The following is a 26801-nucleotide window of genomic DNA, read 5'->3' as shown; positions in this document are numbered from 1 at the left end:
GTAAAGTTTCCTGTTAGAGTGGGGCCTTTTTGAGAAAGATACTATATCAGGTGTTTTCTCTCAGATATTTGAATTTATTGAGTGTAACTTAATGATAGTGGAGAATGTGGAAAAAAAAAAAAAAAGAACAGCAAGGCTTAGAACACATATAACCCAAATAATCTGAATACTTTTCGTATCTTAATTGTCTAAAATAGGCCATGAAATTAGCTCTGGGATACAGTAATGACATCACCATCATGGTGTTCATTAAGCAGAATAAAGTTACTTATTATAAGCTGATACTCCCCTTTACTGAGCCTGAGTCAGCCACCGTCTGATGGCATTTCCAGTCCCCTGTGGTCTTGTCACTTTGCTCCATATTTGGACATCCATGGCAGCATGTGCAGTGGAGTCCTCTGTTATGATTAACTTGCCAAATATTTTGGACTGACTTTTTGCAGATAACTTGTAGAATTTTTTTCTTTTAAATATTTTTGCTCTAATTATATGGGCTACCTTTGGAGCTTCTGATTTCATACCAGGCTGTTGGGTTACAAGGTAATCACAAATATGACTAGCTAAATTTGATTCAGACCTTTCTGAGACATATATCAAGCACAGATTTTTTTTTTCTGTCATAGTCCTTATGTTGACATATCTGAATATATGCAGTCTAGAAAGTAAAAATATGAAGTTCTAAGATTTTAGTGAAAAAAATGACATTCTAAAATTTTAACCTCATGCTGTGTTTATTGCTTAATCATGATATTAAGCAAGAATACCACTGTTTATCCCTCTATCCTAGGAAAACACATGATTTTGTGTATCCCAGGGCAGTTTTCACGGCATATGTGTATAATTCAAGGCATTCGTGTAATTATACACATATGCCTCAATATACATTGGCACAAATATATTTGGGTTTCCTGTTGTTAAGTTCTTCATTGTGTTGTGTTTTCTCCAAAAGATTATAATAAGATGTGAATAACACTGATAAAAATGTTGCCTAAGTCCTATGCTAATGTAACATTACTACTAAGAATTAAAGTTTTTAAAAGAAAATGCAGAGTTTATGATCCCCATAGCAAACATAATTCATGCAGCCTACATAAACAGTATATATTAAGGAATGCATTTTACTGCATATTTGCTAATAAAAAGGTACTACATATATTCTTCAAAGGGGCTGAATTAGAGTTGCTGTGGGAACCATAACTTTGAACTTCTTTACTTGCGTGCTTAAATTCTCAACCATAACATGGTGTGCTGGTTTGGTAGTGTTAAAAAACATAGAAGCCGTGTTTTAATCCTGATTTCATCTTCTGGAGGCAGCCGTGTCTTTTAATCCTGATTCAACAATGTAGGTTGGAATCTTTTTTTTTTTTTTTTTTTAGCCATTCTGTGTTTTTATTCAAATCTAATTTTGTTAAATTTTCAGAGCTACTTTTTTATTTTAACATTTTTTATTGTGAAGCATAACATATATACAAAAAAGCAATAAATTTCCAAGTACATTTAAACAAGTAGTTATAGAACAGATTTTAAAATTTGCTATGGGTTGCAGTTCTACAATTTTTTGTTTTTTTCTTTTAGCTGCTCCAAGACACTGGAGACTAAAAGAAATATCAATATAATGATTCAGCAGTCATATTCATTTGTTAAATCTTTTCTGTCATACTTCTCCTTCTCTTTTTTTATGAATAATAACATATTTTAAAAAGCAATAAATTTCAGAGTACATTGCAACAATCAGTTGTAGAACAGATTTCAGAGTTTGGTATGAGTTAGAATTTCACAGTTTTAGGTTTTTACTACTGGCTGCTCTAAGGTACTGGATACTAAAAGAACTACTGATTCAGCAATCATACTCATTTGTATGAGTACCTTCTCTGTATAACTCCACCATCACCTATGATCTTTCTTCCACTCTTTAGAGGTATTTGGGCTATACCGATTCTAATTTTTTCATGTTGGAAGGGGCTGTCGATAATATAGAATAGGAGGAAGAAACTAGCTGATGTTCTGGAGAGGCTGGCCCCTCTGCATTTCAGGACTCATCTGGTCCAGGGACCCATCTGGAGGTTGTAGGTTTCTGGAAAGGTACCCGTCGTGCATGGGACCTTTGTAGAATCTTATATAATGCCCTAGGTATTATTTAGGATTGGCTGGAATGATTTTGGTTGGGATTTGACAAGTTATGATAGGTAGCAATGTCTAACTGAAACTTTTATAAGAGTAACCTCCAGAGTAGCCTCTTGACTCTATTTAAACTCTCTTAGCCACTGATACCTTATGTTTTACACTTCTTTTCTCCCTTTTGGTCAGGATGGCATTGTTGATCCCACAGTGTCAGGGCCAGGCTCATCCCTGGAAGTCATCTCCCACACCGCCAGAGAGATTTTTACCCTCGGACTTTCCATGTAGTGGGGAGAGCAATGGTTTCACTTGCAGAATTGGGCTTAAAGAGAGAGAGGCCACATCTGAGCAACAAAAGAGGTCCTCTGGATGTGACTCTGAGGCATACCTATAAGTAGGCAAAGCCTCAAGGTCAAGGGCTTGGCCTATTGATTTGGATGTTCCTAATGTTTGATACAGTATCTGGGATTTCTCCAGCAGTAAAGTTTAATAGTTCCATATTTTTTCTCCCATCCGTCAAGGGATTTTGCCAATGCTTTTTGATTATCTGCTTAATATACGCTGGGGTGTATCCAGACATTACATTAAGCAATACAGGATTATAAACCCTTATTCTTATTAAGAGTTCCCTGTGTTTGGATTGTTTAAATGATCTATCCAGACAGTTTGAGTTAAATTATGTGCTACAGAAGATTTAGATTCTGGACAAAATAAACTTTTCTTCCTTTGGTCTCAAAGAATAGGTGAAGTTCTAAAATAAAGTCTTCCTTACCCCTCTATTCTGAATTAACTTAATTCCAACCTGGTTGGCTTCATTCTTATCCTATACCAAGTTATATATATATAAAACAACCTCTCAAAACACAGAAATAACAATTACCACTCTGGATGAAATGTAACTGCTATAAGAGCTACAATCTGGGCCCCAGTATCTTCTAAATGAGATCATACAATATTTGCTCTTTTGTTTCTGGCTTATTTTGCCTCACCCAGTGTCCCACAGGTTCATTCACATCATTGCATGCCTCTCAACTTTGTTCCTTTCTGTTGCAGCACCATGCTCGATCATACATATACACCGTCGTTCACCAGTCTACATCTCTGTCAGTGCATCTTTCAGCCAGCGCCATCTACTGGGCCTTGTGTATAATGCCCAAAGTCAACAGTCCATCAGCACTTTCAATTTTAGATAATTTCATTGTTCCCAAGAGAAAGATAACCAATATACACACCTTCACCAAACAGAAAATCCAAACATCTCCCTAACTCTTGTCCCTCCCTCATTATATGCCCCTGATATAGCTGTGGTACTGTTGATGTTTTCCTGTTAAATATAGCCCACAGCATTTCAATAGCAATTTTCTCCCATACCCCGAAAAAATATACTTTTTGTACAAGATTCATACCTTTGCAGTAGTTCATGCAAGAACCTGTTTATATTTGTAGTGTTAATCAATGGGACTCACGAGTCTGTACACCCCTTTCAATCATGTTCACCTTCGATATGGTAATATTATTTATAGACCGACTAGTGAACTGCCCTCACTTCTATCTATTCCCTTACAATTATGTTCAACCACATTAGCTATTTCATCACCCATCTCAAGCTTCCCTGTATCACTAGGTCCCCTATATTCTGTATTATAAGCCTCTGATTTTACTTTTACCATGGTCATAAAAGTGGAATCATACGTTATCTATCCTTTTATGTCTGACTTATTTCACTCAGCATTATATAGGTTGGAATCTTTTGATTGTATTATCTCCATGACATGGGACATGCCCAATTGTGGGTGCTAACTGTTGATTAGATGGAGATATAACTCTACCCATTCCAGGTGGGTCTTGATTAGATTACTAGGGTCTTTAAAAGGGGAAAGGTTTTTGAAAAATGACAGAAGCCTCATAGTCAACAGAAAGAGCAGATATAGATACTTGGAGAACAGTTGCTTTAGAGAACAGACACGTGGATGTTTGAAGATGCTTGGAGTCCAGCAGACATCACCATGAAATGTTAAGCAAACCAGAACCTGGAAAGAGCCAAAGGAAGCCAAGAGATGAAAGCCAGCCCTGGAGATATAAACTGAGGAATCCCCACAGGAACAGAGGCTGAAAGCAACAGAGCCCAGGAGCAAGGGACCGGCAGATGCCAGCCTCATGACTATTCAGCTGACAGAGGTGTTCCTGACCCATTGACCTTCCTTGAGTTAAGGTATCTTTCCTTGGATGCCTTAGTTGGGGCATATTTATAAATTAGAACTGTAAATTTGTAACATATTAAATTCTCCTTTTTGAAAGCTGTTCAGTTCTGGTATGTTGCATTCTGGCAGCTAACAAACTAACACACATGATATTAACATAATATTTTCTTTGAATATACTATTTGATCTAAATAGGTTGGTAGGTAAGAAAGATTTTCTAAGAGAAAAAATTTAATAAAATAAAATGTCTTTGAAATTTCCATGATAACAAAAAATAAGGGTATGCACATATTAACATAGATTATGAAAGTAATAACAAAAGCTTGTTTTGTTATCCTTCCTGCATTAAGGAAATTCACCCTTAAAGGTCTTACCCATGTGAGTGGAATATACCATTTCACAACTATCTCTGGAATCATATGCTTTTAGCATTGAAAGGATTCTTAGATATCATAGAGCCCATACCCTCCCATTTATAGAGCTGAAAAACAGGTTCCTGGTAGGCTAAATGTCTCATTGTAGGTTACTTGATGTGTTTATGGCCAAGTTAAAACTCATTTTTATTTCACAGCTTCCGATTCAGTGCTTTCATTGTCTGTACTGCCCCTACTTTAAAAATAGCTAATTATCCTTCATCTTGCTTTAGTGACAGCTGCCACATACAGTAGATACATATTTTTTGAAGCCTGTATTACATATTTGTGACTCATCCACTTAATTTACAACTTGAAATGGCTTCTATGTGTAACAATTGTATAAAAATACAGAAGAACTCCTAAAACAGTTCAGACTTAACTGTATTTAAATTCCTCTTTGAACCTAATATTTAACACTGACCAAAGAAAGTTAAAAACCTTTGTATTTCCTAATATTATAGAGTATGTGGAGATTTCTTTAAATGTATTATTTTTGGTTTTGCAAAACTCGAAAAAACATGTTGAGAAAAAAATGGAAAGGCCAAATCGTCAGGTACCGTTGATGATTTAGAATTTTGTAATTTGATGAAGTTGTATATAGAAAGTCAGTTGAAATTTGTATACTGTTAATCTCAAATACAAATAGTATAGGCATAAAGATGGGCTGTTGTTTAAAATAGAGGGGAGAGGAGATGCTTAACAGTTGTGTCAAGTGTTCCTCATCCCACAGTCCACGAACAGCGTGTTCTTTCTGTTTCGTTCCTAGTTAGGTAGCCTCTGTATGTATTTAGCAATCCTCCTTAGTAGACTGGCTCCTTGGGTGGCTGTCCCTTTCTGCTCTCTCCAGCACTTCTTGGAGAATTTTGCACATATCAGAGAGGACCAGAAATAAGCATAAAAGTATTGTTTACGATTTTCTAAATTTTTTAAGTATGCAAATTACTTTTTATAGACAGAAAGCTGTTGTATAATAAAATAGTTAGTAGAGAGCTACTCAAAAGATTAGATCAATTATTAGTTAGCAAACACATTTATTACTAATTAAGCATGCAGACAAGAAGTTTTGTTGGTTTCAAATGCTTACACTGCTGGGAAACTCCCCTTCTTCACAAGCTCAAAGGTTAAAACTTACAGAAATCAAGTGGCTGTAACTTGTGAATTTTAGTCAAGACTGGGATTAACTGTGTAGGCCATGTATCAGTGATGGAGAGTGAGACTAGAGATAAAACGAAATGGAGTTCCTGTATCTAAGAAATTGTTATGGACCAAAAGGGAGTCCTCATCCAGTGTGCACTAAGTCAACCGAGTGATGCCAGGGAGTTAGCTTAGCTGCTGATTGGGTATAGGGTCTTGTAATTAGAGCCCAGCATGCTGAGCTAGAGTTGGGCAAGTCCTGACTGGGGGTGTTACAGTTCCCCAATTTTGATGTTCCTTTCCTCAGTACTGGAAAAGAGATGATGACCATTTGACCTATTTCCTGCTGTGAAGGGCACCAGTAGGATTGAGGATAAAGAGGAGTGGATCACCTTTACTGGTGAAGCAATTCCTCAGTTCCAGGGCTGCTGGCTTTAGTGGAGACAACGTCAAGTCAGATATGGGTAGATATTTGCATTCTGATATTTTCAAAGAATAGATTTGTGGCTTTGAATGCTGAGTGGTTTCTAATGTTATGTAGCTAAGTGGCTTGTTTATTCTGTTGGATGTCCCTGGAGCCTTCAGGGCACTTTTGCTGGAGACTTTGCTTTATATTTGGTTGAGACCTGCATAAGAGTAATCGCTAGAATAACTTCCAATTCTATTTAACTCTCTTAGCCATAAAAGCTTCATTTTGTTTTATTTCTTTTCCCCATTTTTGTCAAGATCTTTCTCCAAAAGCATTGCTGATATTTGGTATTAGTCCCACAGTGCCAGGGAGACTCATAACCTGGGAGTCATGTCCCATGTAGGGCATGGGGGTAAGAGCTACTAAGTTTATTTGCAGAGTTTGGCTAAGAAAGAGACAGAGGCCACAGTGTGTAACAAGGAAGTTTCCAGGGGTGATTCTTAGGCATTAACTGTAATTAGACTTAGTTTTGTTATGGGGTAAGAGGTGCTGAGTTTATTTGGAGTTTGGCTAAGAAAGAGATAGAGGTCACAGTATGTTACAAGGAGGTTTCCCAGGGGTGATTCTTAGGCATTAATTGTAATTAGACTTAGTTTTGTTATTATAGAAATAAAGGTTATAAGTGCAGACTTCAAGATAGAATTCTTGGTGCATTAAAGACATTTTTTCACGAGGCAAGACTCATATAGATCTTGAAAAGTTCTTTGCTTACAATTTCAATAAAGTTGGGGTCCTTATTGCTGAAGAGAATAGCAGGAATTCCCCAGGTGGGGAAGTCTTTAGCTCTATGCTTTTCTTCCCTAGTCTCTCAATGGATTTTATCATTTTTTTTTGCATTTCCTGTTCAAAACATTTTGAAAATTATCAGGTATTACATTAACTTATATGAACTATTAAGACCTCATTCCCTATGTTAGGTTTATGTTAAATAAAACTGAGTTAGGCTGTTTAAAGAAACTGACCAGACTGGTTAAATCAGATAGTGTGCCACAGAAAATTTAGATTTTGGATAAAATAAATTTATCTTCCTTGGTCCCACATAGAAATTAAAGTTCCAGAATAAAGATAATATTACTTTTTACCTTACATTTTGATTCACCTTAGTCCTAATAAGATCCATCTCATTTATATTCTTAATTGAAGTTTGATCCTTTCTTCAGTTTTTTCTTTAGTAGTTTCATGGAGTTGTTTTCTAGAATTGATGTAGCTCTTTCAGTATTTTCAGAGCTAGAGAACTTTAATTCTGAGTCTTTCGATGCCACAAAGGTACTCAGAGTTCCAGGGAGCTACTAGGTTGTACATAAGAGCAAAACATTTAAAAATTTAGAAATAGCAACCCAAACCTAGGAACAAATGTCATTGTTTTAAGAGCTTATGATCTATGCTTTAATTCTTTCTTGAGCATTTTCCAAATGAAGCTATTTCCAGAAGCAAAGCTTTTTACAAGTAACTTTTATTGAGGTTATTAGCCACAGAATATAGCAGATTTTTTTCTTGTTTCCCTTTCATATTTTTACTAGGGTGTTGTACAGATAGAAATTGATAAACTTGCCTCTCTTCTCATTTAAAGTTTTTTGTTTGTTTGTTTGTTTGTTTTTTGGTCTAAAAGTGAAGCAAAACTTGCAGTTGACCATAGTTGACTTAAGTACTTTCCTAGGAGCCTTAGAGTGAAATAATTTAACTGACAAGGAAGCTGGTGGTTCTGTTAGGGTCAAGCCATGATTTAATCATAGTTATATATAAGCAGCCAGCATTTTTCTCTTCTTTAATAAAGTGATTTGGTCAAAACTTACTAAACTTTAACAGCACCAGTTCTATTAATGTGGCTTTTCAGGTTCAATTAGAATTAACGTGGAAGGAGATCAGAGAACATTAGTGTTTTATCCTTGTCCTAAGTGGTGTTTTTTTTGTTTTTTGGTTTTTTTTGCTAATATTCTTTGTTCTTTCTAAATAATATAGTGAAATCATACAAATGAAACTATATCCTTTCCTGCAAATTCTTATTCGGATACAAAGACACAAAAGAGTGTACATTTGGGACTGCATCCCATTTCTTCTCTTTTATAATACATGTCTAATTATAATATAGTATTTTTCTCCATAGAACTATTTTCAGGCCATTTCCCTCCTGATTTTAAATTATATTGAGGCTAGGCTAGCCAGTTTTGCACAGAAATATCATTTTTCTTTTTTTTCCCCATAGGTTCATATTCTAAAGTTGAACAATTATCTAAAATGCATTTTAAAGGGCTATAGCCTTCCACAGTAATGTGGGAGTTTGGCATCATGTTAGACACATAGTAGACAATATTAAACACTTAGACAATGAACAATGAGAATAAAAACCAAATCCTAGGAGTCAGTTACCAAGTACCAAGTACTGAGAGCTGAGTGTGAGAATCTAAATATTCAACCCTCCAGAACCTCAGGGTCTGTACTTAGCAGGTGCTGAGCTAGAGGTGGGAAAACCTCTTCTGCTTTATTTAGTGTGGGACTCTAACACATAATCCTAATTATGTCCCAAGTATCTCATGAGGCAGTGCTCCAGACTTTGGCAAAGAGTGCTTGCTTTATAAGATTACTTACCCAAAAAACATCTGTTCCTAGAACTGTTTCTGCTTCTCAAAATGAAAGTACTGTCGGAGTCCACAGTGCCATCGGAGCTTAGGTGGGACCTGCATGTCAAACCTTGAGATCAAAGGGTCTAGGCAGCCACTTAGGGTTGTTGGCCAACACTCACTGCTCCATGGGGCTGTCAGGTTTTGGGAGATGGGTCTTAAAAACCCTGGGGGCCCATCTGGGGTGCCAGTGATGAGACTATAAGTGAATCCTTGGCTGATGTACACTAAGTTAAGTTGAATAATGCCAAGGTTTTTGAGAAGACAGTTTACTCAGCAAAGGCAGCCTTGTGGTAGACAGAACTTGTCTCAGCTCTCTCTCCTCAAGTAACAACCATAACAGTATTAATTGGATTTTCAGTGGGCAGAGAGGTAGGTGGGTTGATGGAGGACCCAAGTCTGAGACTTTTCTATGCAAGCATAGTTATAAACCATGCCAACATATGCATGTACATGCATCACATGTCCTGAAAATGGTGTCTAAATCCCACCCAGAAGTGAAGAATATGCTCTTATAATGAGGTAAAGTGACTGTGGGTCAAGATTTTATTTAATTGCGCATGCTTATAGAGCTCATTTGGGTCAATTTACGTGGGTAGGAGAAAAACAGGATCTTGCTGTTAGCTATATGAGTTACCTTCTGATTGGGTATAGGATCTTGTGGTTAGGGCATAGCAGGTGCTGAGCTAGGGGTGGAAAGTCAGTAGGGGGTGGGGAGTGAAAGTGCCTAGGCCATTACAAAAACATAAAATGGAGTCAGGAGGCCATTTAGGAAGTCACTCTTATGCATGTCTCAGCCAGATATCACAAACTGCCAAGGTATGCAGAACCCAAAACAGCAACATTTCTAAGGACCTCTAGATGCCATGAGCAAACTACAAGATAAAAATATCAGCAAACTAACTTAAAGGACATTTGGAAAGTCCAAATGTCTACTAATCATAGTTCTTTACAAACAACTTATAAAATCTTCTCTTTCTTTAAAAAACCCTTGCTTAGAAGCTCCAAGTCAGGGTACTGTTTTGGTTTCTACCTGAATCTGTGCGCCTTGAATTGCAGTTCTTTGATCCCAAATAAATGCTTTTTTTTTGCCTTGCAGCTCTGTCTGTAATTTATTGGTCAACAGTAGAAATAATAGCCAAGAGGTATTCTCTGTAAACCTTGCCCTGTCTGTCATGGGAACTTCCTCTTTAGGTTGAGGAATTTACTATTTGAAAACATGGGGTGGTGAAATGGTGACTCAGTGGCAGAATTCTCGCCTGCCATTCTGGAGACCCAGGTTTGATTCCCAGTGCCTGCCCATGAAAAAAATACATGCTAAGAGGATGTTACTGCTGCACTCTGGACTGTGTTCTCCACAGGGCCACCAGAAGGCATCAGTGGAGTAGAGATCCCCAGCGATGTTGGATCAAAGAGGATAGAAGTTGCAGTTCTCTACAGTCTTACAGATGTTGATGTAGATCTGTATTTTTACTGACATTCAAAGTAATATCAACTGTACTGCTAAATTAACATACCAGTTTAGAAATAGTTTGTGACTTTATCTAATTTTATAAGATACATTGGCATAGGAAAGATGCCAAATATTTTAGTCGTGGTTGTCCAGAGTAAAAGAACTAGCAGAATATAATGTGTGTATGTGTGTGTAAAGATATTTACATGTTCTTGGCCCACATGATTGTGGAGGCTTACAAGGCTGTAGATTGGAAGTTCCAATAAGAGATAATATTGAAGTCTTGAGTAGAAATTCTTCTAATCTCTAGAACCCTCAATTCTTACTGTTAAGACTTTCACGTGATTGGATGAGGCCACCTCACGTTGTGGAAGGTAATATCATTTATTGAAGGTCAACTCACTGTAAATATTCATCCCATCTACAAAATACCTCCACAGTAAAAATTAGGCCAGTGTTTGACCAGACACTATAACCTAGCCAAGTTGACATGTAAAATTAACGGCCATACTGAAGAATACACATCAAAATATTAAAGCAGCTATCATTATCTCTTGGTGGTATTTCTGGCATCTTTTTTCTTTTGGTTCATCTTTATTTTCTTTCCTCACAATGCATTTATATTATCTGTGTAGTTTTCAAAATAAAAAAGTATGTTTAGAGATGCATAATCGTGTCAGCATCTTGAATTCCCCTAGTTCAAGTCTGTCAAAAAGGATGTTAATGATTGTTTTTCACCTTGCCTCTAAAGTAAGGGTTTTGAACTTGATGATCTCTTAAATAATTTTCATTTCAAAAATCTCTTATTAAGTGATTTGTACATTGAGTGGGCATTTGAGACATCGCATGTACACAGTTTAAGTCAGACCAGTTAAAGGTATGCTAATTCCTGGAATGAAGCATAAAGGAACACACTTCCAAATTGATTAATTAGAGTGCTGTTTACAGTATAAACATTTGTGAATTTATAATAGAATCTATGCCTAAGAGTGAACATATGCAAAATATTTATAGGACAAAGGTCTCAGCTGGAAAATAGGAGTATGAAATTCAATAAAATTGTAAAATTTAAGTTCGGTATTATGTACTGATAACCAGTTGTGAATCTAATAGAAGCCTAACAGAATAGTTCAAATGGAATAATGATTAATAGTAAGTAGGTAAGGGATTCATTCTAAGGAATTAGACTTCTTTCTATGTCTTACTTATCTTCACATCTACCTTAAAAAGTTATCCATACACACACTCATATAATACTTGTGAGTTGTACAAGTATTCCACACACACATATCGAGGCTGGTTCTTAATTATCCTAAAGAGGAGAACAGAATTACCCTCAGAGAAGAAACTTGTGTGATCTGGAATTTTGGTATACAAAATTCTAAAACTTTTAGATAGTACGATACTACTTGAATAGATGACACATGAACTATTCTTTGCCCTGAAATTTTCTTTTTTTTAACTCTTTTTCTGCTTAGAGTCTTGTATTAGGTCTAAAACTAAAAGTAGTGGAAATCTTTAGTAATTAATCTGTTAGGCAAATCTCTGTTATATATGGACCCTGGTGTCATGCCACCAGTATTCTAAATGGCTACTAATGAATAATTAAAAGTCAGTTTATATTTCATCCAGCATAATTATCTCTCATTTGTGGGTATATGTGTATTCTGTAATTATTGGTTTGCATCTGATATTATATGTAAATGGATGGTAGCAGGAATTTAGAGGAGGAAACTTAATATGAGATTACAGTCAGTGATGACCCAAATGTGCTTCTCATTTTCTGAATGTCTGTCTCACAGTGCCAAAGACCTTCCAAGTAATTGAATCTTTCCTTTTTATAATCGAATTCCAAATGAGCTTTCTGTAATCCCCCCACTTTTCTGTTATAACCACTAAATTAAAATAATTATCAGAGTGCTGTAACTTACAAAACATTTTATTTTAGGAGAAAATTAAATGTGAACACACACAAGAGCTAAGGAGGAAATATGTTTTCTTGCTAGTTAGTATTAATTTGTATATGCTCTCAAAAATAAAGGGATGGAGAGAGAGTTGAATTGTCGTGCATTACTGGTGGGGATGTAAAATGGTGCAACCCGTGAGTTGAAAGCAGAGATTTAATATTCACATAAATGTGCTAGAATAGTTAGATACATGCTTAGTGTTCATCTCCCAACCTTCACCTACCCCCCACCTTGTTTTTTTCTGTTGTATGCAGATGTTTTAATAGGTTTTCATTCTACTGCCCCAGGGAGATGTTGGGTCTAATAGAGCTGCCAACTAAACCTCAAATCCAGAAACCAGGAAAAGCAACCCCAGCTGCTTCTCAGGGCGGGAACTGTATACAAAATTTGTTCAGTGCATGCTTTCTGCTAAGTGGCAGGGCTCCCTCTCCCTGGGGTGTATAAATATGCATCCCCCTGCACCAGGCAGCACAGATTTGTCGACTTTTCCAGTGTCAAGTGGGGCATGCGGAGCTGCAGTCCACCAACCCGAGCTGAGCAGTGGGCCTCCTCCATAGAGCAGCCCCCATGGCCCTCTTCCCCTGCTCTTTTGGACCTTTTATGCTATGTTAAGTAATAAAGAGATAGTTTGCTAAAATTTTCTGTTGAACCTGAGCCTCTTCTCCCACAGCGCAGCATACCACAACTCGTTCCACAGAATGTTCATCGCAGCTTTATTCCTAGTAGTCACAAGGCAGAAGCAACCCGAGTGTCCGTCAGCAGAGGAATGGATAAACAAAATGTGCTGTATATGGATCTGCCACATGTAATGGACTGTGATTCTGGCATAAAAAGGAATGAAGATCTGATATATGCTATAATACAGATGAACCCTGAAGACATCATATTGCATGAAATAAGCCAAACATAAGAGGACTAATATTGTATGATTCCACTCATAGGAAAAACCTAGAGTAAGGAAATTCATAGAAGCAGAGAGTGGATTACAGGTTACCAGGGGCCAGAGGTGGGTGGAAATGGGTAGTTATTGCTTGATGGGTTCAGAGTTTCTGTTTGGGGTGATGAAAAAGTTTTGGTAGTGGATGATGATTTTGATAGCACAATATTGTGAATGTAATTAATATCATTGAATTTTACATGACAACTATTAAAATGGGAAATTATGCATTGTGTGTTACCACAAGAAAATGTTTTTAAAAAATTCATACTGTATTTCAGAGACCCCATAGAAAAAAATAATGCAAAGTATTTCAATTGCTTTTAGTTGATTAAAAATGGAAGTGATAATATTTTGGATATATTGGGTTAAATAAATGTGCTATTAAATTTAAAAAATTAAAATGAAGGAGGTATAACTGTTTGTATAAGATTATACAATTATAATAGGCTGCCAGGTAAAGTTTCCAGGTGTTGAAGTTTACTTTTTCAAATGTTGGAAAACGAAGATTAATCTACCAACTACTAATAAATTCTTAAATGCCATGGATGAATCCAACTCTAATTATTTTTAACGGAATTCATGGCAGACAACACACCTTATTTTATTCAGTATAAAGTGCTACCAAATATTTAAGGCATAGCAATTGTGTTGTAGGTAAGAATGTCAAGATCATTTACATATTATAATTTTAAATTCTATATGGTTTTATTAATTTGTGGCATATTTTCTTTGGAATTAAAAAAAGCTATTCCTAAATTTATTCAGCTGAAAAATGAATAACGTTTTCTAATTATTTAAGTTTAGGTTGGTATACTCATACATACAGAATTGGTTAGAAATTTTTTCAGAATCTTACTGGGATTTAATTAATAAAAGGCTAAAACATTTTTTTTATATGGAAAGAATGTGTGTTCTGCAGTTGAATAAGGAGAATAAAACTTGGTTTTGGAATTTTGAAAGACAAGTATCAATTTAGAAGATGCTGTTGGAAGACATTTTTCTCCATGAGGAAAGGTAAATTCATCCTGTTCTTATACAGTAAACATAAAACATTATTGCCTAATACCTGTTAAATATAAATGGTACACGTGATGGTTAGAAACTTGGATTCCTTGGTAACTCTGGCTTGGGTTCAAATTCAGCTTTCCTTACTTATTAGCCATGCAAGTGTGAACAGTTTCCCTAATATCTTTTTACCTCAGTTTTCCTTTATGTAATGTAGGGATACTGGTAATTCATATCTTCCAGGATGGGTGAAAGGATTTGGGTGGTTACCCATGCAATGCACTTTGCATAGTTCATGCTTAACATCAGTGTTACATGCTGAGTTTCTTTTGAAGCCCTGTGGTTTTGAGAAAAACATTTTCTATAATGTATGTATGAGAATATTTGTTAATCTAGAGCTTGATAATTGTTAAAAAATGGTTCTAAATTTTCTCATTTGGCCAATTGAAAAGCTATAGCAGTAGTAAAGGCATTTCACTATTAAACGTGAAACTGTATCTACTGCTTGGCTTGCTCTAATGCTACTTCAACAAGTCATTTAACTTTCTGTATTTCTTTTTCATTCTCTCTAAATGGGTGTAATAGGATCTTTCTTTCCTATATCACAGGGCTCTTGTTAGGATAAACGATATGTAATTCTATGGAAAGCTTAACTTTCTATACAGAATTTCATTCAACAAAGCACATCCTTTATGCTAAGCACCAAAAGTCATTCTCTGCTTTCAAAAAGAATATCAGTAGGTACTTGTTGAAGAATGAGGGGGATTTGTGTAGGTTTCTGCCTGTATTTGTACACATGATTATTCATTAAAATTGTTTTATGAGCATTTGGATGAAAAGTCCATACTCGGTTTTGAGGAATAATAGACTGTTGTTATAATCTGGTATAAATCTCCAGGAAAAAAATATAAATATGATTATGCAACTAGTTAGTATATGACTGCTTTATAGTTTAGAATATACTTTCTTAATCATTTCTTCATTTGATTCTGAGAGCAGCCATGTGAAATTCATCCCACAATTCCTCCTTTTTGGATGAGAAAGCTTATGCACAGAAAGATTGAATGGTTATGCATTCACTAATGCAAAGTGAATGAGAAGAATTGAGGCTCAAACCCAAGTCTTCTGTAGACAAGTATTGCCTAGGATTCCAAACATGGAAAAATTAAGAAAATCATATTTATTGAATCATTTAATTTATTGACAAAGCAAACCTGATTCCAAAGAAACTGTAAGATTTCTTTTGAACAGACTATTTGTAGCTTCATGTTAAATGAGTTGATAATGTTAAAAAAATCATGAAAAATGTATAAAATATTTAAAAAATTATTCCATAATGTAACAAACTCCCATTTAAGCAATCAGAATTAATATATATTCAAATTATTGATTGTGGTTGATACAGTTTGGGGGTGCTTAAATTAGTACATATAAATGCTAATAAAAGATACTAGAAATGATGCAGTGGTGACACAGTAGGGGTATAGGAAGCCTCTGTTTTACTGTCTTTTTTATTTGAAAAAGATGCTTTAAGTGTTGATATAAAAGCAAAGCTTTTAGTCATTTAGAAATTGTTCATAATAAATGTTATCAGTAGGTTATTTCTCAATTATTCTGAAAGAGATGTGGTATAGATTGAAACCCAAAAGATAGGTAACTGATTAGATCTTTATAGTTGACCTTATGTTGAATTATTTTTGGTTTTGGTTTTGTCCTTTGACTTCAGGCATATTTAAACTATTTAAATTTAAAATAAACTCTAAGGACACTATTATTCTTAGAACATAAGAAATTGAACAGATTTGAAAGACTATATGTACTAAATCATTGAGGCATTGTTTGCACTGTTGAAAAATTGGAAACGGCTTTTTCTTGGTAGAGTCGTTGTGATGCAGTCTTATAATGGAGGGAAGTTTAGCAATTAAAAATACACTGATCTGGAAAGATATGCACAGTATATGAGTCAATTGAAAGAGCAAATTACAAAATTGTGTCCTTAGGGTCCAATTTTGAAATAACAAAATACACACCATGTAAGCTCAAATATGAGGTGACCCTAAGTATAGCACAGTGCTTTTCAGCCAGGGGCAGTTTTGCTCCCCAGGGGTCATCAGCGATGCCTGGAGACATTGTCAGTTGCTAGGTCTTGAGGCAGGCAGTACTGCTGGCATCTGGTGGGTAGGAGGCCACGGATGCCGCTCAGCATCCTACAGTACACAGGGCAGTCCCACAACAGAATTTCCAGCCCAAAATACCAGTAATGGGAAGGTTGAGAAATCCTGATATATGGTAACCCTTAAATATCCAAATAAGAATAATTTTTAAAGGTTTGTTGTCCCATTTATGCATATGGGATTTTAGGGATGATGATGAAATAGTCAAATATCGACTTACAGTAATTAATTAATTAGTTAAAATTATAAAAATAAATTAATTTAGGAATGTACAGAGATCCTGTTTGAACGATGGGATATTTTGGTGATGGATGCTGGTGATGTTAACACAACATTGTGAATGCAATTAGCAGCACTGAAATATGTATCTGAATATAATTAAAACGGCTAATATTAGATTGTATATATGGTAAAGAATGAAAGTTTAAAAAAAATCCATGGAACTATACTACACAGTGAACCCGAAGTTAAACCATGGACTTCAACTAATAGTACAGGTATGAAAATGTGCTGTCATCAATTGTAACAAATGCCCACACCAATGCAAAGTGGTGGGGTGGTGTCTGGGAATCCTGTATTTTATGTATGATTGCTCTGTAAACCCACAACTTCTCTAATAGAAAAAGAAATTAATTTAGAAATATTACTTTTTCTAGTGTGTAACAGTGCTGTTCACACTCACTCTTCATGTGTGTTAACAAAAACAGTGCCTTAAGTTGCTTGAGATGGAGCACTTTTTAAATCCATTTATATATAGCAATAAGGTGCTTGTTACTTTCGTATATCCTATGGATATGTAATTATGATTTTGTCAATGTATACGCTTAAGGTATTGCTTTTTTAAAGTGATTATTTAAAGACTTTATTTACAATAGTAGCACTGCTGATTATGAGCGCATAACCTCTGGAGATGATTGCTAAATCTGTACTAAGGTTGGGCAGGTTAATATGTCTTCCTCGAACAGTGCTTTCTTGTTCAAAAACTGATCATTGAGAGGCCATCTGGTAATATGATAGGTTAAGTAAAGACAAGAATGAAGGGAGATTCTTTTTCTGAAGGATAAATTCTTCTGAGTGGCGGAGAGGACATTTTTCTTATTTTCAGACTTGTACAGTTCCACATAGGTATGTGTGTGTGGTTGTGTATGTGTGCGTAAGTGTGATTATACATAGAGGACATCTACAAAGATGAACAATGAAATGTACTCAATGGAAAATCATTGAGGAGATTTTCATTTTCTTAGTTTTCTGAAAATTTTACAAAAAAATATGCTTATTATGAGCTTTATGTTTGTAATCAAAAAGAACAAATGTATCTCTTTCTACTTTGGACCAAAAAGCAGTTAAGGCTAATCTTTGCAAGATTATAAAGTGGCTGATATTTGTATTCTTAATTCTTATTAAGGAGAATTCTTAATTCTTAATTCTTATTAACTTTCTTGTAGGACACAATCTTTTTGTGGCCCTCATGCATCTCATTATGGAGCCCTAGAAAAGCCCCCACGTTTCACGTTTTCCTCCTTTCATCTTCTCTGTCCCTGTACTCATCCACTCCCTCTCCACCACCAAACAACAGAAAATTTAGTTCGTGGTCCTTAGAAGTTTCCTTTCTGAAGCAATTGTCACATCCATGCTATCCTTACATATCAGTAACCTCATCTTTCTTCTCACAACTTAATATATTATTTTCATAGGTTGCTCCCTTAAATTTCTGCCTTTACTGGGACGACCCTAAAGGGACAGAGAAAAGCTCCTGGACTCTATAATTCACTGGAAAAATGTTTGAGGGCAAAGGAGGAATTTTCTCACTCACTCTTGAGATCATACTCACATTCATAGGTATTTATATTATTGACAGACTGCTTGTGGTGTGGCCCACATTTTCTTTCTGACGCTTTAGCCATGGATTAAGACCTATCAAATCAGCGTCAAAAAAGTTGCATAGCTGTTATAGGTCAGGTGGTCACACTTCAGAGAAAAATACTCTCTTCCCCATTGTTTATGGACAGCAGTTTCCAGCTGGGCTGGAGGAATGCCTGACCTGCTTTTCCGGCAGCTTCTATTTTAGTGTTTATTAGTGTAGAATTCAGTTTATTGAATATGAAACTTGTTGAAGGCAAATCCAGAGTGACTCCTAGCTATATTAAATTTGATATATGGCAGACTTAGTCAGCCGTGCATGCACACTCACAAATATTATAGCCATGCTACAGTTTCATTATTATTATTGCATGTTATTGCCTCATTCCAGGGCTGAAATTCGTATAGTGTGGACTTTCTGTAAAGTTTTTAAAACCAACGAAATACATTTCACAGAGGTTAAAAGATCAGGTAGTATAGAAAGACTTACATACTTATGAACAAAATGTTTCAACCTACCACTTTATCCCTCGTTCTTCTAGCTTAGTGATCTTTTTTATATAGATTTTATTGAATGTCTATCTTGTCCCATGTCCTTTATTTATGCTTTATATATTTTATATCATCAGCCCTCACAGTAACATAGATATTTTATATGGCTCAATTGAGACCTATAGAAGTTGAAGGCATTTTATAACGTATACCTGAGGAGGACATAACTGGAATTCATACCCCAAAGGACCTAACTGGAGTTCAAACACAAATCTATCTGAATCTAAAAGTCCTTCTAGGTCAGCTCCTAAACCATGATTAATTACATACACCTCTGGCTTTCTGTAGTTAACCAGAAGCATGTCTGTTTGGAGGAGATGGGCCAAACTTTCACAAAAGCCTAAGGGAATCTGTGCTATTCTGGTTAGCTCAGAATGATTCTAGTGTAGGCAAGTTGTACGGTTTAATTATTACTCATTCTCCTTTTCACCCTCAAAAGTGTTCTGGTCACTACAGTTATCTAGGGTAACATTTTGCTCATCACCTTAGCATCATGATAATTTAAGCTCTACAAAACAGGGATTTTGTCTATTTTGTTTATTGTCATGTTAAAGTGCCTAGCACATCAGTGTACTCAATACTTGTTGACTCTTGTAGTGGAAGAATTTGGTATGGCAATATGTTCATTTATACATACTTCCTACCTATGTGGTTAAGCAAGCCAAGGTCTAAGTGATTCCTGGTGAAATGGAACTTAAACACAAATTACCAATATGATATGCAAGAGTAAAAAAGCAAGTGCCAAGAACTTGATTTTCTCAAAGAAGTTACATGTAGATCGCAAACCTGCTCATAAATATATAGAGATTTGTCACTATGATCTCATTTAGCATAATGTAAAATCTCAGTACAGAGATATACATTTTGAAAATGTTGTTCTCCAATGTCTTGGAGCACCCAGAAGGAAAATCCTAAAATTGTGGAACTGTAACCCATACCCAATTCTGAAATCTGTTCTATATCTAATTGTTATGTTGTGGTTTGAAATTCATTGCTTTTTTGTATATATATTATTTTTCAATGAAAAAAATTAAAAAAAAAAAGAAAATGTGCTGCCAAATGTATTCTTAAGGCAGAGCATTTTGGCACTTACAAGGAGAAGGTTGTCCTTATCTATTAGGCACGTGGGATGTTTGATAGCCCTAGTCTTGAAATGTGCAGCCATCTTATTTTCTATTTCCAACTCCAGTTTTGCATCTATCCTCATTCTTAATTTTATAATAAGAATTGTATGGAGTTTCTGTAACTGCTTAGGGAGCAGGTGCTATGGGGAAATATTTGGGAAATTTTCTTGTACTTAACAAGTTATGTTTTGCAGACAATTGTTTCACTACCAGACTATAAGACCAGCTCTAATTTTGAGAACTGGAAACTCTAATGATGTTATTTAGCAAGAGCCAAAAGTATTTCTAGATACCTCTTTGTTTGCAACAGAGAAGTGATGGAGAGAATGGATGAGGGAGGGAAGAGGCAGGAAAAATAATTTAAAGTATTGAAAATTGTAAAATCAAGTTTTCTGCTAGGTTGTGAGGAGTGGGGCTGACTTCAGAAACTCTGGAATACCTGCTCAGAAAGTGGTACAACAATCAGTGAATAGGAAACAAGTTAAAGTGAGACACATAGTTTGATTAGCTTAATGATACTGAAAGATCCAAATATTTTTTGTTTGGGTTAATTCATGAATAAGGAATTCAAGCAATTTCTATATCCTATTAATGATTCAACCTTGAACCCTAACTTTCTCACCAGTTCTCATTCAAGTTTCTGCATTTGAGATTTTAAGATACGCTGTTAAAATCTTTTCATGGTTCACCATGTGGTAATAACTAACCAAAGTAAAACATCTGATTGCAAGTGGAATTAGGATTTGCTAGGACTGCAGTTGTCTTTCATACTGTCGGACTTAATGTGCTCATCAAAACAGATGCTTTATTCTCATTGATTTACTTTAGTGGAAATAAATATTACAAAATCTAATTTATGAATTTATTTAGGGAAGTACTGCCTTTGAGATACATGTATTTGGATAAATTTATAAAAAGTATTCTAGAAAGAATGATAAGAAATTCCTAGCAGTATTTATCTTTGAAGAGTGTCAGAGAGATTGTTGAGGAAGAAACTTTTATTTTTCATTTTGTATCATTCTGTACTGATTTAATTTTCTAAACAAGTTTATCTTACTTGTGTATTTTTTATATTCTTTACTTTGGAATTATGAGCCATTTTTAAATTTTATAATACTTTATTTTTTAAAATACATAGTAAATGCTCTTTAAATTTTTAAATGTACCTATTAAGTATTTCAGATATTTGGGTTCCTTGTAAGATTTTATGCGGGAAAACTGGGACCTCCTGCTTTAGAAAGTTGGTAAACTACTGATATAGATCATAATTTGGTTTCTTCTCAATTTGTATATAACAGAGTCAGTTTTTGATGGGCTTCTTTTAAGGAGACACATATAGAAGTAAGATTGATATAAGATACATATAGAAGTAAAGTAATCTCATCAGTTATATCTGATTAATTCATTACTTTTATATGAATACATTTTTCCCCAGTACAATTTAGTTCCCAAAAGACAAATTCCTATTTGAGTGTGTAAAAGAGCACTTTTTCCTACCAACTTTTTCTCCAATGTTCTATTTAGTGGCCCATACAGCTAGACAAATATAATGCTCTACAAACATCCTAGGCATCGAATAAATAAAGAATCCCTGTCTGTGCTTTTCATGGCATAAGAGAAAAAACTCTCAAAAGAGAAAAACTCCAGTAGTTCACCTCTATTATAGCTTTCGGCTACCTCCTGAGACAGGTCGGGTTTTGCCGTAACTCAAATGCATATCTGAGTAAACTGGTTCCTTGTAGATGCACAAAAATCAGTTATTGCATTAAAGACTCCTTCCTTTGGTTTTTGATAATCTCCCCCCACCCACCATGGATGTAATGACCATGAATATTCTTCTTTCTTCTTTCCTTCTTTATGATATTTTATGTGATTTGTTTTGTAAGATCATAATAATTAGGAGGATAGAAGGAACAACAAGACTCGTAAAATTAGGATAACTCTCATAAAATTGAGTGAAATAGTAATCAATAAAATGGTAAATAAGAAGACAATTTCCAGATGGGAAATATGTATATTACAATTTGAAAAATAAAGACATGGAATTCAATATGTAGTTAGGTGGACACTATATAAATTAGCAGTGGAAAGAAAAGTTGAATACACTAAAAAGGTGTTCAATTATATTAATAGAAATTGCCCAATAAATCATAACTATTATTATATTCCAGGAATTATGCCAGATTTATTTCATCATATTTTCTTTCATATTTTTCATACTTTGCATCACATCTTTCAAGATTGTTGTTTTTAAGCTTTAGAGAGCTTACATTAGTTTTCTAAGTACACACAGTTCTTTAATGTCAGTGCTAGGACTCCAGCCAGGTCTATAAGATTCTAAAACCCATACTTATTTTAGTGTACCATGTTGCTTTAAGTTTTGTTTGGCTTTTATCCACACATGCACAGTGCTTAAGTCTTTAGTCAATCTGAAATTTATTTTTTTTAAAAGGCATAAATTAGGAGTTTACCAGTGGAATTTAGCCACATGTTTAACCAAGCAGTCATCTGGGGGCTGGATCACATGTATGTTCTGGAAATCTTGGTCTGTCTTGGTGGAGGAAGGTCTGGTTTTGGGAAAAGACTTAGGTTTCAGATGCATATGCTTCCAAGAAATGATTTAGGTACATGAAGGTTGGCTGTGACTGTGGTTTTGGTGATGGAGGTCAGTCCTGCCTCCATGGAAATGAACACAATCCATTTCCATCCTGCATATGCATGCTACCCTTAGACCCTGATAAGCCTTCCACATGTGGGCATGGACTGGTGATGAGGGGCCCTTTGTGGGGGTGTACTTTGCTGGGACGAGAGGTGTGGCCATAGACGCAGTCAAGCACTCTAGGAAGGCGGGCATCTGGACTTACTGGTCCTAACTTGGAGGCTGTAGGAGGAAAGAGGACAGGCACCAAATAGAAGCCAGAGACATAGGGAAGCAAGTGAACCTTTTTTGGTTTGGAGCAACTTCTACCTCTAGAGTGTGTCTGCATTGCCAGAAGCCTGAATGCAAGTGAAAATGGAAGTATTCAACCTGAATTGAGTCAGAGAGCCCAAGTGGCTCCAGGTTTGAGAGAATTTCCATCTGGGCCTTGGCCCCGAAGCTGCCAGGCAAAGTTAGGCTGCCTGTAGCTCAGTGACTTCTAAATTATATCACTGCTGATATTATCATTTATACAGTTATCGTTTCTTTTTATAATGCATTTAATATTCCTATACCAATCCCATTGTCTTAGTGCTGCTTATTGTTGAATTATATCAGATGGTCAACATTTCCATTTTGAAAATGTGGTAAATTTTCATTAGTTGTCATAAAAGAGTAATGTAGGTATTTTGACAATACATTGTATGGTTATCATATCCTAACCCACAAATGGATATAATTAAAGGTAAGGACATGAGACTGGTAATAAGGAAGCAATGTTTATATTCTTTCCAGATTTTTAGCATCAGAAGTAGTAAAAGACTAAGTCTATTATGGATATATAAGGATGAATTTATTTTAAGGGTGATTAGAAGAACTCTACTTTAAATTTTAAAATCCTCTGTCATCTTAGTCCTGTGTTAGTTTTTATTGTTATTTCTTTAATGATTGGGTTGAATCTTATTTATCAGCTTTAAAGTGTTATTTTCAGTGTTCACCATAGTGAAATAAAGCTATCTTTTAGTTTAATGTTTCCTGTTTAAAATTTTCTAGCATTTACTAAATACATGTTTTATCTTCTTTGGTCCTTTTTATGAATGTGAACCTTACTGGAAATAAATGATCATTCAATAAATTCTAACCATTAGTTTCAGGTTAGAAATCTACATTTTTCCTACACAGCACCCTTTTCTTATCATCTGTACTATTAAACAAAATATGAAACATTATCTAAGAAAGGTGAAATGCATATATTATATATATGATTTTGCCTCTTAATAATCTATTAGGGAAGGTCTGTGCTGGATATAATTTGAAAAATTATAGAAGCCCAGAGCATATTAATAAGTTAAATAATTCATGGCTAAACATGAGGAAAAATAAGTATTAATTGCACTAAATTATTCAATTGAAAATTTAGTGTACTTCAGAAGACATAAATGTAACACTGAATTTACAGGAAAACTGGTTAAAAACTTTGAAATATTCACAAAAATACATGGCATATTAATGAAATCCACTATATCCATAGATTAAAAATAAAAATGAAATCAGCATATTTCTGTAATGTCACACAGTGATTAAATAGCTTTGTTTAGCACTTGGAGGTATATAGAAAAGTTGGTTAAATGTCTCAGGGCATATCAACTTCTTTCACAGAAAGAGCCTATTAATGAAATTGTTTATGATTTATTTTGTTTTGTTTTCCTGCTGAAATGTATCCACAAATGGTCTGATTTACCTAGCTTATTTTAAATAATTAAATTAAGTGGAAGATTATTTTTATTCTTTCTTATCACCCCTGGCAATTATGCCTGTATCAGCTTTTATTTCTGATTAGTTTTTGAGCCAGTGCTTCAGTTTTGGGGTCTTAGAAAATAAATTGATAAGAAAACAAACGTTTTGAACCCACGCCCTTAAATATTGCAGTCTATTCTATGTTATTTTCTTTGACTATCCTATTTGCTCTCATTAACTTCACAAATATTGTGGCTGCCTAGTTCGTGTAGAAATCTTATCTAAGGGTCTAGGAGAATATGCTGGTTTGAAACTGTATGTACCCCAGAAAAGCCATGTTCTTTTAATCCTAATCCAATCTTGTGAGTTCAGACTGTTTGCAGGGTGGGATCTTTTGATGGAGTTGTTCCCATGGAGATGTGACCCACTCAATTGTGGGTGGCACTTTTTGATTAGATGGATACATGGCCCTGCCCATCCGAGGTGAGTTTTAATTAGTTAGTGAGTAGTTAAAAGGTTCGGCACAGAGAGCAGAGTTCAGATGCTTGGAGATCCTACATAGACACAGATTTTGGAAATGCAGAAAATGCCAAAAGCTCCAGGAGATGCCAGAAGCTGAGAGAGCCATTTGAAACCAGAATCTGGGAGAGAAGGATAACAGATGTCGCCATATGTCCTCCCATGTGACAGAAACCCTGAACAGACAAAATCAGCCTTTTTTCTGAGAAGGTATCCTTTTGTTGAATGCTTTAATTTATAGATGTTCACAGCCTTAGACATGTAACTTGTAACTTGATAAATCCCCTTTATAAAAGCCAATCCATTTCTGGTATGTTGCATTCCAGTAGCTTTATCAAACCAAAACAGAGGAATATAGAAATGAAACATGTATAGATCTACCACAAATAAGTTTATCTGAGAATAGGGATACTGAAGGCCCTTAGACTGGGTCTCAGGATCTGGAGAGCCCTTCCCTGGTCCTGATCCCCACAGGAGAGCAGTGCTGAGGGAGCAGTGGGCTGTCTCCAGATAGAACCCATGCCCTGTCTTCTCAAACATGTTTCAGGTCCCTGGCATCCTGGAAGTCCTTACTCATATATCCCTTAACTTGCTTTCAAGGCCAGTATTTTCTCCAATAACACCCCAAAGTTTGACCAAGGCTTGTAAGCTGTTCAGGGAGGAGGGAGAGTGGAAGCAGCTTGGAAGGGTGTGGAATAGGGCTTCCATTCACATACCCTTGAGGCCTTTAATATACAGGCAGACGTGGAGGTGGCAGAGATGGGAATCCATTCATAGGGCCAAGGACCTTTCTCCTAACCCCATGTGTCCAGCTCTCACTCCTGCCAACTTCACCGAGCAGTTTCTTACGTCATTTTAATCTCTAATTTAGAATGTTAGAATTACAAGTAATGTTTGGCTATACCTCATGTTACTTGGAGTGTGTGTATGTGTATTTGTGTGCACATGTGTTTGCAAATTCTACCCTCCCTCCTCTGGAATCTCAGTCTGTGTATATCTAGTTTTATTTTGCTTCCTTATATGTACTTGTTTTATTTCTGTTACACAACATATATATTATCTGTCACTTCAGACAAGTCATTCTCTCTTTTTTATGGAAAATTTCAAGCATACATAAGCATTGTCTCTTGATTGGTAATGTTAGAGTCAGGAAAATAGAAATTTAATTCCTATAGTGCTATTGAGTAGCATCATGAATAATTAGGATTTACATAGGAGTTCACTTAATAAATTACCTAATGTTGCCTTTAACAAGTATTTTCAGTTTTTCACTTTAATTGTAATTTCTACCACTGTACAGTCACAGCACCTAGGAAAACAGAACTATTTTAATTTTACAGTGTGTGTTATGCCAGGATGTTGGTAGTTTGGGAGTCAGCCTTTTCTCCAAACATTTCTTGTGTCGTTACACTTTAAATCTGGTATTGCTGCTCACTGAGCGGAGTGAAAACAGAAAATTTAAGAATGCTAGTGTCAGAAAGAGTGGCTGATATTTCTTAGATTTCCACTAGCTTAAGTTACAAAATCGTCCAGGTTCCTAATCTCTGAAACCTGAAATTAGCCACATGTTTGAGGTAGTCACATGTGGGAAGTAACAGATCTGCCTGAGTAAAATAGTTAGTAGAATCATTAGAGACTATTAAGCATCACCAAATTGTTTTCTTTGGAACCATTTTTTTTTATTACCATTGAGAATCAGCAACTCTTAAATTGTAACGAGAGTTGAAAAGTCTGAATGTCAGCCAAATTAGGAAATAACCAATTCTTCAGAAGAGTAATGAAAATAAAGAGTATTATTTAAATACAATAAGAAAGTTTTAACAGCACGATGAGATGATGTTAGAAAGCAGTCTTCTCAAGAGAATTCTTGAAATGT

The 26801-nt window shown here is 35.4% G+C and overlaps 1 protein-coding gene across 4 annotated transcripts in view; it reads left to right on the top strand.

The window, feature by feature from the left end:
- PRKN (parkin RBR E3 ubiquitin protein ligase) overlaps window positions 1-26801 on the top strand; it is a 1515422-nt gene that overhangs the window by 83469 nt on the left and 1405152 nt on the right. The gene's annotated exons all lie outside the window — the stretch shown is intronic.

This window comes from Tamandua tetradactyla, chromosome 11, assembly GCF_023851605.1.
Source record: "Tamandua tetradactyla isolate mTamTet1 chromosome 11, mTamTet1.pri, whole genome shotgun sequence".
Lineage (NCBI taxonomy): Eukaryota > Metazoa > Chordata > Mammalia > Pilosa > Myrmecophagidae > Tamandua > Tamandua tetradactyla.
Note: the sequence above shows the minus strand (reverse complement) of the source record. Positions and strands in the feature narration are given on the sequence as shown.